Genomic DNA, 14,140 nt, shown 5'->3' on the forward strand with positions numbered 1-14,140 from the left:
ATAGCACTATACTATCCTTTACTTGTTATTAAAATGGTGTAGGGTCCCCCTATAAATAATAACGAGCAAAGGCTAGGCAGACACCTGCAGGCTGATATTAATAGGCAAGGAAGGGGCAATGGATATTGGCTGCTTCTAGACTAAAAAAAATCAGCTCTCAGCAGCCCCAGAAAATGCCATCCATTAGATGCACCCATTCTAGTGCTTAGCCTCCGCTCTTCCCACTTTTTCTGATGCATTGGCAAATAGGGTAATAGGGTTGGGGTTCATGTCAGCTTAGTATTGGCAGAAAACATCAAGCCTAGGGGTTAGTAATGGAGAGGTGTCTATAAGATGCCCCCATTACTAACCCCATAGTCATATTGTAAATAAAAAACACCCTGAATAAAGTCCTTTAACCCTAGAACGCATACCCATAGAAATCTACACATTCACGCACCTGGGGCCTTTTAGGCCTGTTTACAATTATCATGGAATAACTCAAATAAAAATACTTTTCAAAGTTTATTACAAAGCAAGGATGCATTCCCACTAGCGCAGGGGTCCGCCAGGACGGGATTCCGTAATGGATCTGACCTCCTGGTGACCCCAGCTAAGGCTGGCGGATGCATACCTGGGGCCTCGCAGGCCTGCCAGGTTACTTGTTTTCTATTTTCTGTAAAATTACTTTAGTTAGAATTTTGAAACTCTAGGTATTCCTCAGGTATATAGTTGTTAGTAATTTCCAGTTGTTCATATATTTTTATGTTATAGGCATTTCGGTATAACAACCTTTTTTTGGGACTACCCCATATTCACGCACCTGGGGCCTTTTAGGCCTGTGTGCAAATAACACGAAATAACTCAAATAAAAATACTTTTCAAAATTTATTTTACAATTGCAAGGTAAGGATGCATTCCAACTAGCGCTGGGGTCCGCCAGGAGGGGATCCGTAATGGATCTGACCTCCTGGTGACCCCAGCTAAGGCTGGCGGAATCCCGCCATTCCGGCAGCCTTAGCTGGAGTTACCAGGAGGTCAGATCCATTATGGATCCCCTTCTGGCGAATCCCAGTGCTACTGGGAACACAGCCTAAGATGTGTATATTTCAAAACATAATTATGTGCATAAAACAACAAAAAAGTAAGTAAACGGGCACGCCAAATATAGGCATTCTATATGCAATTTTTTTATGAAAACATTTTTTGGTTGTAGCAAACTTGGTGCAGGAATATTTATTTGTAACTTTACATATTCCCACGACAATTCTCGCATATTTTTTCGGCTGAATGTTTCTTGCATACATTTTGTCTGCAAGTAGAACAGAAACGCTCCGATTTTCTTTCCTTCTTTGCTGGACAAGTATAGCAGCGCTTTCTTTTTTTTCTCTTTGCTCTGGATGTTCCAGAAAGCGTATTCCACATCGGATCATTGCCTCCGTAATTTGCCTTGATAAGCAAATCATGCTGCTTCTCTCCATCATAGTAGGCATCAAAAGTTCATAACAAAGTTCTGTCAAAAATAGACGTCTCTTGTCTTTCCTGTTGGCATGGAATTCTGGATTAGTTTGACAATAAACAATATAGCTATTGAGGGCTGACACATCAAGGATATTGGAAAAAAGGGCAACAGGCCAACGTTTAGTCTGCCTTTTGCACGAATACTCTCCAATCATTTCGTCCATCTTGTCGACACCTCCTTTTGTCTTATTATAATGCAGTATGATTTCAGGTTTTTTTTTCCTGTCATTGGTGTCAATACTTCCATCATGATGCATTGTACTCAGTAATATCACGGATTTTTCTTTCTTGGCTTTATAAGACACCATTGTTGCTTGATTGCAGAAACCGAATACACTCTCGTAGATTGTTCGCTGTGCATTGTGCTTCATGATTGGAGGAATTTCGCAGCGGTTTGGCCTCATAGTACCAACAAGTGTAAGTTGCTTTTGAAGCAAAAAGTTGGCCATTTCAAAACTGGTAAAGTAATTATCCATTGTAATATTTTTATTCTTTTTTTTTTCTTATTTTTATTATTTTTATGTTGTCATGCAGAATCCACACTCTTCCCAGCAATAGCAGAGTCATAAAAGTTCTTCCCCAGCAACAATACAGACAAAAAGACTGAGTGTCATATGTAAACCTAGTGCAGGCCTAAAAGGCCCCAGGTGCGTGAATATGGGGTAGTCCCAAAAAAAGGTTGTTATACCGAAATGTCTGTAACATAAAAGTATATGAATAACTGGAAATTACTAACAACTATATACCTGAGGATTACCTAGATTTTCAAAATTCTAACTAAAGTACTTTTACAGAAAATAGAAAACAAGTAACCTGTCAGGCCTGCGAGGCCCCAGGTATGCGTTCCAGGGTTAATTGAAATAAAGACACTAACACCGATGCCCATGTCCCCTGTAAAAGAAAAAAAACAACCATATTCCTCACTTGTCCCATGAGAAAATAATCCATTTGTCCCTTGATGAGTCTAGCTCTGCTACATCTAATTGGCTGGTTGAATACTAGCATGATGCGAGCGTTCAGCCTGCCATTCACCAGGCATACTGAGCTGCAGCAGAGACACCCAGTGCCTCGCTATGATGTGAGAAAGTTGATTGGAGTTCACACCCAATGAACTCTATTCACCTCACTGATGTCAGGATGAGCGCCGTGGGAAAATTTTCACTCATGTTTACATTAGTGGGGTGAAAAGAGTTACTGAAAATCAGCTTTTGAAATTTTATGTCAATTTGATTTTGGTGCACAGGGGCTAGACTGTGCACTGGGTTTTCTCCTCCAAGTGTGGTTCCTCTGCCTATTTATGGTCTGTGAATGACAGGTCACTGTTAAGATTTCAAATAGAGGAGGCAGGTCATTCAAAGACCGGAGGACGGCAGTGGGACAGTGAATCACAGACACGGAGGAGAAGACTCAGTGCACAATGCATCTAAAATCTAATTAACAGTAAACTTCAAATGGTGATTAACCCCTTAACCCCCAAGGGTAGTTTGCACGTTAATAACTGGGCCAATTTTTAGGCCATGTTCACACTTTGTGGGTTTTACCGCGGATCCGCGGCGATTTTGATGCTGCGGGTCCGCAGCAGTTTCCATAGCGTTTACATTTACATGTAAACCCTATGGAAACCGCAAACCGCTGTGCACATGCTGCGGGAAAAACCGCGCAGAAACGCAGCGGTTTACAACCCGCAGCATGTCACTTCTTTGTGCAGAATCGCAGCAATTCTGCACACATAGAAATGCATTGATCCGCTTACTTCCCGCATGGGGCTGTGCCCACGATGCGGGAAGTAAGTGGATAATGTGCGGTTGCTACCCGGGGTGGAGAAGAGGAAACTCTTCTCCAGGCCCTGGTAACCATATTTGTGGTAAAAAAAAGAATAAAAAAAACAAATTACGCTATACTCACCTCTCAGCGCTGCACGTGGCCGTCCGGTCTCAGGTTTGCTGTGCGAGCAGGACCTGCGGTGATGTCGCGGTCACATGACCGTGATGACGCCGCGGTCACATGACCGTGACGTCACGAAGGTCCTTCTCGCACAGCATCTTTGAAAATGGACCGAAACGAAGGAGATCGGGACGTCAGAGGGGGTGAGTATAAACCATTTTTTTTTATTTTTAACATTACTATTGATGCTGCATATGCAGCATCAATAGTAAAACCAAAGCCCGCAGCGGAAACCGCAAGACAAAACGTGATAAATCTGCAGGGATAACCGCAGCGGTTTTGCCCTGCAGATTTATCAAATCCGCTGCGGGAGAACCCGCAGGGACCCGAACCTACGTGTGCACATAGCCTTATAATTCTGACCACTGTCCCTTTATGAGGTTATAACTCTGGAACGCTTCAACGGATCCTGATGATTCTGAAACTGTTTTCTTGCGACAAATTGTACTTCATGATTGTGTTTGCAGAGCCCCTGATGTACCTAAACAGTAGAAACCCCCCACAAGTGAGCCCATATTGGAAACTAGACCCCCAAGGAACTTATCTAGATGTGAGAACTTTGAACCCCCAAGTGTTACACTACAGTTTATTACGCAGAGCGGTGAAAATAAAAACTCTTTTTTTTCCACAAAAATTATTTTTTAGCCCACAGATTTGTATTTTCCCAAAGGTAACAGAAAAAATTGGACCCCAAAAGCTGTTGTCCAATTTGTCCTTAGTATGCAAATACCCCATATGTGGGGGGAACCACCGTTTGGGTGCATTGCAGAGCTCGGAAGGGAAGGAGTGCCGTTTGGAATGCAGACTTAGATGGAAAGGTCTGCAGGTGTCACATTGCATTTGCAGAGCCCCTGATGTACCTAAACTGTAGAAATCCCCCATAAGAGACCCCATATTGGAAACTAGACCCCCCAAGGAATTATTTAGATTGTGGTGAGAACTTTGAACCCCAAAGTGTTTCACTACAGTTTATAACGCAGAGCCGTGAAAATAAAAAATAATTTTTTCCCCACAAAAATGATTTTTTAGCCCCCCAAATTTTTATTTACCCAAGGGAAACCTAAGAAATTGGACCCCAAAAGTTGTTGTCCAATTTGTCCTTAGTATGCTGATACCCCATATGTTGGGGTAAACCCCTGTTTTGGCGCACGGTAGAGCTCCGAAGGGAAGGAGCACTGTTTTACTTTTTCAACACAGAATTGGCTGGAATTGAGATCGGACATTTGGAGAGCCCCTGATGTGCCTAAACAGTGGAAACCCCCCAAGTCTAACTGAAACCCTAACCCAAACACACCCCTAACCCTAATCCCAACCCTAACCACAACCCTAACCACACCCCTAACCCGAATATGCCCCTAACCCTAATACCAACCACACCCCTAACCCCAACACACCCCTAACCCTAATCCCAACCCTAACCACACCCTTAACTCCAACACACCCCTAACCCTAATCCCGAACATAATCCCAACCGTAAATGTAATCCAAAAGCTAGCTTTAGCTGCAATCCTACCTTTAGCCCCAACCCAAACCCTAACTTTAGCCCCAACCCTAACCCTAACTTTAGCCCCAACCCTAACTGTAGCCCTAAACCTAACTTTAGTCCCAACCCTAACCCTAACTTTAGCCCCAACCCTAACCCTAACTTTAGCTCCAACCCTAACCCTAACTTTAGCCCCAACCCTAACCCTAACTTCAGCTCCAACCCTAACCCTAACTTTAGCCCAAGCCCTAACTGTAGCCCTAACCCTAACTTTAGCCCTAACCCTAACCCTAACTTTAGCCCCAACCTTACCCTTACTTTAGCCCCAATAAATACATTTTTTTTATTTTATTATTTTTCCCTAACTAAGGGGGTGATGAAGGGGGGTTTGATTTACTTTTATAGTGGGTTTTTTAGCAAATTTTTTTGATTGGCAGCAGTCACACAGTAAAAGACGCTTTTTATTGCAAAACATAGCTTTTGCGTCTCCACATTTTGAGAGCTATAATTTTTCCATATTTTGGTCCACAGAGTCATGTGAGGTCTTGTTTTTTGTGGGACGGGTTGACTTTTTATTGGTACCATTTCCGGGCACGTGACATTTTTTGATCGCTTTTTATTCTGATTTTTGTGATGCAGAATGACCAAAAACCAGCTATTCATGAATTTCTTTTGGAGGGTGTCGTTTATACCATTCCATGTTTGATAAAATTGATAAAGCAGTTTTATTCTTCGGATCAGTACGATTACAGTGATACCTCATTTATATCATTTTTTATGTTTTGCTTTTATACGATAAAAACTATTTTATATAAAGAATAAATATTTTTGCATCGCTTTATTCTGAGGACTATAACTTTTTTATTTTTTTGCTGATGATTCTGTATTGTGGCTCGTTTTTTGCTGGACAAGATGACGTTTTCAGCGGTACCATGGTTATTTATATCCGTCTTTTTGATCACGTGTTATTCCACTGTTTGTTCGGCGGTATGATAATAAAGCATTGTTTTTTGCCTCTTTTTTTTTACTGTGCTTACTGAAGGGGTTAACTAGTGGACAGTTATATAGGTCGGGTCGTTACGGACGCGGCGATACTAAATATGTGTACTTTTATTGTTTTTTAGATTTAGATTAAGAAATGTATTTATTGGAACAATATATATATTTTTTTCATTTTTTAGGAATTGTTTTTGTAATAATCAGCTGACACCCGGCGGCGATCGGCCGCGCTCCCCCATGAGCGTGGCCAATCGCCTATGACGTACTATCCCGTCCCTGCTAATTAAGTCCCAGGTCATCTCGACGGGATAGTATGTCATATGGGATTAAGGGGTTAAAGAAGAACCATAGAGTGGATTATTCATGAAAGGTATAAATTTAATCAATATTACATCACCAATGCAGCCATGTATTTACTTACGGTACATAACAAAATCGTGCTAAAAGGTTCCCTTTAAATTAATATGCAGGTAAAAATCCCTGTGGCTTCATGTTCCAAGCATCTACACAACAGAGTGAACCATGCATGTATGTATATATATATATATATATATATATATATATATATATATATATATATATATATAAATTATGCATCAGAACACTGCAACTAATGAATACATGAACTTAAATATTGCTATACCTGTTAAAAACATAAGGTAATTACCAGAGGCATAGCTCAGGGTTCAGTTCAGGGTTCAGCTCAAGGGGAGGGGAAACATCTGAGTGCCCCCTAACCGGTAACTATGATTACAATGGTTCCATGGAAAAAATGCCCACAGAAACAATTCACAGCCATGAAATGATTGATAATAACGTTATATCTGTTAGGGATCTGCAACACAGGACTAAGGTAGAAGGGGGAAAACTGACCCTGCACTATGACTAGGCTGAAACCCTGCGATGGAGTGGGCGACCCATTCCTTGCGAATAGACCCACCAACGATCCTAGGTTAATCTCAAGTGAAGACCTATAGATAAGGGGAAGGGGTACCCTAAAAGAGCTAAGGATGGGGTACAAGAACGTGTCACCTCCTAGTAGAAAACACAGAGAAGGCTGCAGAAACCAATAGAAAACAGAAACTGAGGCTAGCAGAACCAGAGGTAGCAGTACTACACAAATAACACACACAGAACACTAAGCAAAGCACCAAGCTAGAGCTCAAGCAGATTAACACTGTTGTCCAGCAAGGACGGAAGGCAGGTGCTGGTTAATAAACTCCACAAGAAAATGGCAGATAGTAACAAACTAAAGAGATTCTAGCAATATCAGTACAGCCGGGGTCACACTGTACACAGGATCCAGAGCGATATAACATGTCAAAGATCAACAGCAGGGGTGGTCACACAAATCCCACCGCTGTCACAAATTGTCAAGGATACACAACCAGGGAGTCACGCAGATATGTTACCTTTTTGTCACCGGAATGCAAGTCCGCTGCCTTCAATCGTCAGCATAATTTTGCAATTGGCTGATGATTGATAGACGAGGCTACGGCTGCTTCCGCTACTAGGCCAGTTATTAAGGAACTAGCAGTGAGCATGGTATATATAAACATCTGATTCCAGTGAATGGAATATATGTATATACCCAGGTACAGTCACTGCCAGCCCCACAATTACAAAAGAAACTACTCGCTGCCACCAACAATTGTTTATACAGGTCGATTGGACACCCGTTACAGGTAGCGTATTGGCTTCTGGGGTACAGTTTACAGAACAAAAGGAACAAATTTATTCAGTTTTACATTTAATTCAGAAAAATAGGAAGTGTTTATAAAAAATATATAAGATAATACAAAATGGTAACAAAACAATATGATACAGTATATACAATTACAAAAAATAAAAAGCATTCGCAGCTCAGTGTCTCTGCTGCTTGGCAGGCTGAATGTTCGCATCATGCAGAGAATGAAGCCCCATACGCTGCAGCAGCCACTGTGGGGTTTCACTCTGCATAGTGCGAGAATCCAGCAGCTGTGACAAGTGGTGACGTCAGTAAGGCTACCGCAGTTTAGCGGCTTCCTTATTGATGTCACTGCTCGTCACAATGTAAAAACCGGCATGAGAACAGGCATTGGCTGCTGCCCCAGTCTCTGGTTCTCATGCTGTGATGAGCGGTGATATGTTAGTGGTGAACTGTACTTTTTTTCTGTAATAAATGGGTAAAAGTGCAAAATTGTCAGGGAGTACTTTTTACAAATAAAGGACTTTTGTATATGTGTGTTTCTTTCTTTTGACTATGAAATTAGTAATAGGGGTGCATGATAGACGCATCTCCAATAATAACCCCCGGGCTTGATGTCAGCGGACATTACACAGCTGACTTAAACTCCAAAACCATTACCCCGATTGCCAACACACTGGGGCAATCCAGAAGAGCTGAGCTTAAGCACCCAAACTGATACATCTAATGGATATGCCATTGAAGGGGAGGCTGAGGGCTGGTTCTATTGGGCTGGGAGGTAGCCAATATCCATGGACCTTCCCAGGCTATTATTATCTGCTTTGCCTTTTCTGGCTAATAAAAATAAGAGGGGACACACAACATTATTTATAGGGTCCGCCCTTTTTAATAACCAGTAAAAGCTAAGCAGATAGTTGTGAACTGATATTAATAGGCTGGGAAGCTCGATGGGTATTGGCCCTTTACCAGACTAATAAAACCAGCTCTCAGCTGTCTGCTTTCCCTTAGCTGTTTTTTTTTTTTAAATAGGGGGCCCCCACACCCCACACCATTTTGTTTTTACATTTATTCCTAAAAGGCTGCTTGATAAGCTGCACAGAGCTTATTAAATACCCGACGGCTATCTTTCTCTCTCTCTGTCTCTAACGATCGAGCAATCTATATATCTATATCTGTATATAACAATGCATAATTAGTTAGAAAACTAGTATTAAATTACGTAGATGGAAATAGCACTCCTTGTTGTGTACGATCACAAATCACCATCTTGGAACAGGAGAAAGAAGCATACATGAAAGCACCATAGCACATATTGTGTGTCTTTATAATATTTCCATAATTATGTATTTTCACTATATGTATGTATATCATGTTTAAATAATTTTGATTTGCTCATAATTTTATAACCACTGTTAAATGCTGTTGATGAATTGTAAACCTTAAACACTCGGCACAGGCACATCATATTTTTCTACACAACAGGAGGTGCTGCGTCCATCTTTTTTTTACATACTAAGAACTGGTATGTGCGTGGGAGGCTTTGGGTCCATATTGCTGGTTCTGTTCTTGTTCTTTTTCTTTAAATTACATAGAGATTACTGTATGTAAAAGATGATGTTAAAGGGGCATTGCATACAGATTGCATACGGATGTCGTACAAGCATCATATGGATGCCCGTTGAGATAAATTGCATTGTAATCGCATGGCACTCATCCTCTCTTTCTGGATCAACATCGGACCAATTTTTTTTATACGCTAGTGTGACTCCGGGCTAATGGTCTTCCTCGCAGGCAATGTACTATAAAAAATCTGTATTGCAAAAACTTCTGGATTTTAAATGTACTAAATAAATGTGCGGTGGAATTTTTTAAATCATATTTCTAAAGAGTGAACATTGATGATTATATCATTGCCTATCTGCTGAAAAACACTGAGAATCTCAAATAATGTGACAAGAAAGGCACGCGGTAAAGGCAATTACTAGGTGTGAAGTATTAGCTAACCACTCTTGCTTTCCATGGGAACAGAATGGTGCTGTTCTACTTAAGCATAGTAATTGAAGAATAAAACATTTGGTGTGCGTTGCCTAATTAATTCATGAAATTCAATAAATCGGTCAGGGTAAGTCAGAATGTTTTAGACATTTTTTTGCTATGGATGGCAGATATCTTCATTTGCATGTTTGCTGTGTATTGTTCCAAAGAGAAAAGTCCATGCACAATAAAGGTTGTATTTCTTTACAATTTCCTTTGAAATGTAACAAGTTACTTTACACCAGCCATTTCAGCCACGCCTAAGATGACAAGTAATGTTCAGATACATTCTCGGAAAGTGTCCTTTTCCATGAATTGCTCTTATTTATTTTAGTGTCATTTATCTTGGCCTTTTATGTAAACATTGTTAACTCAAGGATCAGAAAGGTCAGAGTAATACCTCTAAAATGAAGAGTGTGCACTTTCCTTTCCACATGTTTTAGCTTTAAGTAATTGCTTATTCAGACATCAGTATTTGGTCAGTATTTTGCCTCAGTATTTGTAAGCCAAAACCAGGAGTGGAACTTACAGTGAAAAAACTATAATTGAAAGATTGACAACTATTGTGTTTTGGAGACGCTCCTGATTTCGGCATACAAACACTGATGAAATACTGATGAGTGAATAAAGGCTAAGGTTGCTCTAGTCCAGGACTCTCTGGTTGGCTCAGATTCTGATATTTCAATAGCTCAATATCTTTGTATGAAGAAGGAGGGAGTATATTTTTATTAAGAGGTTTATCTCAAAAAATATAATTCTAAAAAACTGCCAGAAAGCCACTTTCTTCAGTAAAAATAATTGAGTAATTCTTAGACTAAAGACTGCAGATAGCCTGATGTGTTTTGTCATTGTCATTTTTTACAGTATATTTTATGCTGTATATATGGAGCCTTGAAGATGTTTTTAACCCTGCTGTACTATTTCGGGTCTATTTGACCCGAATAAAGGTTTGCAAAGCTGCATATTATTTGCTATGTGGATCTGCAAATCATGGTTAGGTGAGTTTATTTATGGATAGGTAATATTATTGTCTTTTTTTTATTTTGTATGAAGTAATGATTGTTACTCATTTGCTGTTTGGGTCAATATTATAAGGTTTTATACACATTTCCCACCATATTTTCAGTTACATAAATGATTTTTATAATTGTGGATTATCTATTGCATCTGCTATTGTTTACCGATTTCTCCACTTCCTGCAGGTCTGTGCGCTCAATAAATTTGCAAGTTACTGCAGATGGATGGGATTTGAGTACAGGTCTGTGCAAGTTTGTTTTGCTGTAGTATATAAGTTGTTATCGATGCTAAACTGGTTAGTGTTTGCTGCGATTTTATTATTATTTTTGCTGTTTATTTATAATGTACTATTTTATTCTACAGCGCCGATTTTACCAGCTGGAAGTCATGCATGTCCATTATATCGAAAGTTGGATAAAAATGTGTCAAAAACCTTGTAACATTAGTCACTACTCACGGACAGACCGTGAGGCACAGAAGTCAGACATACAGGGGGTCAGTACCAAGAGTGCACGTAGATAACCAAGGGAAAAAACAAAGGCATAAGTCAGGTCATGGTCCAAGGGTCAAAATAACAGGAGATAGCAGATCAAGCAAAAGGGCAAGACAAAGGAATAGTCAGAACATGGTCCAAAGGGACAGGCAGCAGAAGTTCTGAACTCAGAACAACAGAATCAGGCAAACACTCACCAAGAAGCACAAACTATTTTGCACAGGTATCAAGGCCAGACAGCTCAGTTAAATAGCTTGGGCAATCTCAAGAAGATACAACACCTGGGAAAAGTCCAGCACCTCACAGTCACAGATTGGACAGCCAAGCTGTCAATCAAAGCAAAGACAGCTCAGGATGCCGATCACAAGATTGGACAGCCGAGCTGTCAATCAAAATACTGACAGCTCCGCATTACCCATTTATTGAGTGCAGTTGAATTGTAAAAGTGTGCCAATGTCTTCTCTTTTGAAAAAGATATCAAACTGGAGAAAGTACCCTAAGATGCAGGCCACATAAGTGGCAGGAAAGTGATTATGAGAATTCTGATTCTGAAGTTATATATGATGAGGCACGGTACCCAGACCACTAATCCGATGCAAGAAGTTCAGTCTAAAAACAAAAATGTAATTTGGAACTTGCAGCCTTCTGCCCAGGCAGGAAAATTGTCCTCTGCTAACATAAGATAATTCTCTAATAACTAACTGGTATTCGAGAATTCTGGGATAAATAAATAGAGAGTCTTCCAAAATTATTACTAGTGAAAATGTCACTGTGAATGAAAACCTGATTTTGTGTTATTCAATAACTGATGAAGAGACCTGCGTAGTCTTACGATACGATACGATACGATACACTTTATTGATCCCGTGGGAAATTATGGTATCACAGCAGCACAACTTACATCATAAAAATCATAAAATGAATTACTTAATTGACATGACAGTTTGTTGACAGAAGAACATTATACATTATACATTAGAATAGGACATACACAGCGGGTGAACTGAAAAGTAGAAGGAATAAAGTAGACATTCACCTTGATGATTTAACCCTAATGTTATTGTTGTACATCCCCATAGCAGTTGGCACAGACGATTTCCTATATTTTTCCTTCTTACACCTTAGAAGTATTAGCCGGTTACTGAAGGTGCTCTTCTGTCTCATGAATAGCTCATATAGTGGATATGCATTATTGTTCATAATTGCCATACACTTTTTCAGAGTTCTTCTCTCCACTACCTCCTCAAAAGAGTCCAGATTGCAGCCAACAGCAGAGCTTGCCTTTTTGATATGCTTATTCAGCCTATTAGCATCAGAGGCCTGCACACTACTACCCCAGCATATGATTGCAAAAAAGATGGCACTTGCCACCACAGACTGGTAGAACATTTCTAACATTTTGCTGCACACATTAAAAGACCTCAGTTTCCTTAGGAAATACAATCTGCTCATCCCCTTCTTGTAGACAAACTCTGAGTGGCATCTCCAGTCCAGTTTGCTGTCCAAATGGACCCCCAAATATTTATAACTCTCCACCTGCTCTACCTCCTGACCAGCAATAGTGATCGGTAAGCATTCCAACTTAATCCTGCTATAGTTGGCCACCAACTCCTTGGTTTTCTTAACATTTAGTTGTAGATAGTTACCATTGCACCAATCCACGAAATTCAACACCACCCTTCTATATTCCTCATCCCCCCGATCTCCCCTAATACATCCCACAACCACGGAGTCATCCGAAAATTTTTGAAGGTGGCAAAGATCAGATTTATACTGAAAGTCTGATGTATACAGTGTGAATAGAAAGGGTGCAAGCACCGTTCCCTGGGGGGGCACCTACCTTGAAAGCTTTCAATTTGTTACCATCTTTTCAGTTAGCCATTAAAAGGTATCAACCACTGAGGACTCTCAAATTTTAAAATTTTTCTGAACAACTTGTGTCATTGTGAGGTAGGTGCCCGTTCAAACAATATATACCAAGTAAGCCTGCAAAGTATGGCATCAAGATATGGACACTTTGTGACAGTAGCAGTTCATACCCTCTAAACGAACAGGTATATACAGGAAAAAAGCCTGGAGAAAACTTGAAAAGAATCAGGGTATGTGAGTCATTTCAGATTTGACATATGGACTAAGAGGACAAAATGTGACATGTGACAACTTTTTTTTATATTGCACCAACTGGGGCAGCTGTTGCTAAAACGAAAACTTACAATGCTGGGCACTGTAAGAAAAAGCAAGGCTGAACTGCCGCAAGATATCGTTGTTAAAACAGATGTTCATAGTTCAACGTTTTACTTTACCAATAGTTTTATTTTATAACATTGTTGATGTACCTGCCTACAATGCAATTGTTTTATGGCGTGAAATAAACCCTGATCGGAACACCAATAAAATGCATAAACGAAGACTTTTTCTGAAAGAATTAGGAAAGTCACTTGTTATGCCATCTATTTTAGGAAGAAAATTAAAACCCCAAAGTGAAGGAACAGCAATAGAAAACCGTATTCAGCAGCTCAACAACGCGAACCCACAGCCTCCACCAGCACCGGAAAAAGCCTAAATAGGAAAAGATGCAGCATTTGTCCATCTTCTGTGATAAAATAAATATTACATGTTCATGGTAAATAGTTTTGTAAAGCACATGTGAGTTATTTCTGTGCTGAATGTAAGAATGCCTGAATACAGCAATAAGTGAACCTGTGCAACACTTTTCTAAAGAAAATAAAGCAAACTGAAGTTTTGATTTTCAATTGTTTTTGACCAACCATGTTCACATACAGTTAAATAATGCAACTGGTATTCAAATAATACGGTTAGAGAAGCTAAATGTCAAAATTAACAGACTTTAATAGATCGGGTCATATTGACAAGTGTATAACCAATCCGAACAGAACAGCAGAATTAATTATTACTCACTTGTATTAATAAATACTTGGATTTTTACTGAAGCAAGTGGTGCGTTGGCCATCTTTCTGGATTA

General features: G+C 39.9%; 1 long non-coding RNA gene across 1 annotated transcript in view; it reads left to right on the forward strand.

Moving 5' to 3' along the window:
• The window catches only part of LOC143809140 (uncharacterized), a 104,556-nt gene extending 90,812 nt beyond the window's left edge, over window positions 1-13,744 (forward strand). Inside the window, exons 2-3 of the long non-coding RNA XR_013222094.1 lie at window positions 10,850-10,905; window positions 13,617-13,744. This is a non-coding gene — a long non-coding RNA (uncharacterized LOC143809140). The remainder of the gene's footprint in view (window positions 1-10,849; window positions 10,906-13,616) is intronic.
• Window positions 13,745-14,140: the final 396 nt, after the last annotated feature.

Source organism: Ranitomeya variabilis, chromosome 2 (assembly GCF_051348905.1).
Source record: "Ranitomeya variabilis isolate aRanVar5 chromosome 2, aRanVar5.hap1, whole genome shotgun sequence".
Classification (NCBI taxonomy): Eukaryota; Metazoa; Chordata; class Amphibia; order Anura; family Dendrobatidae; genus Ranitomeya; species Ranitomeya variabilis.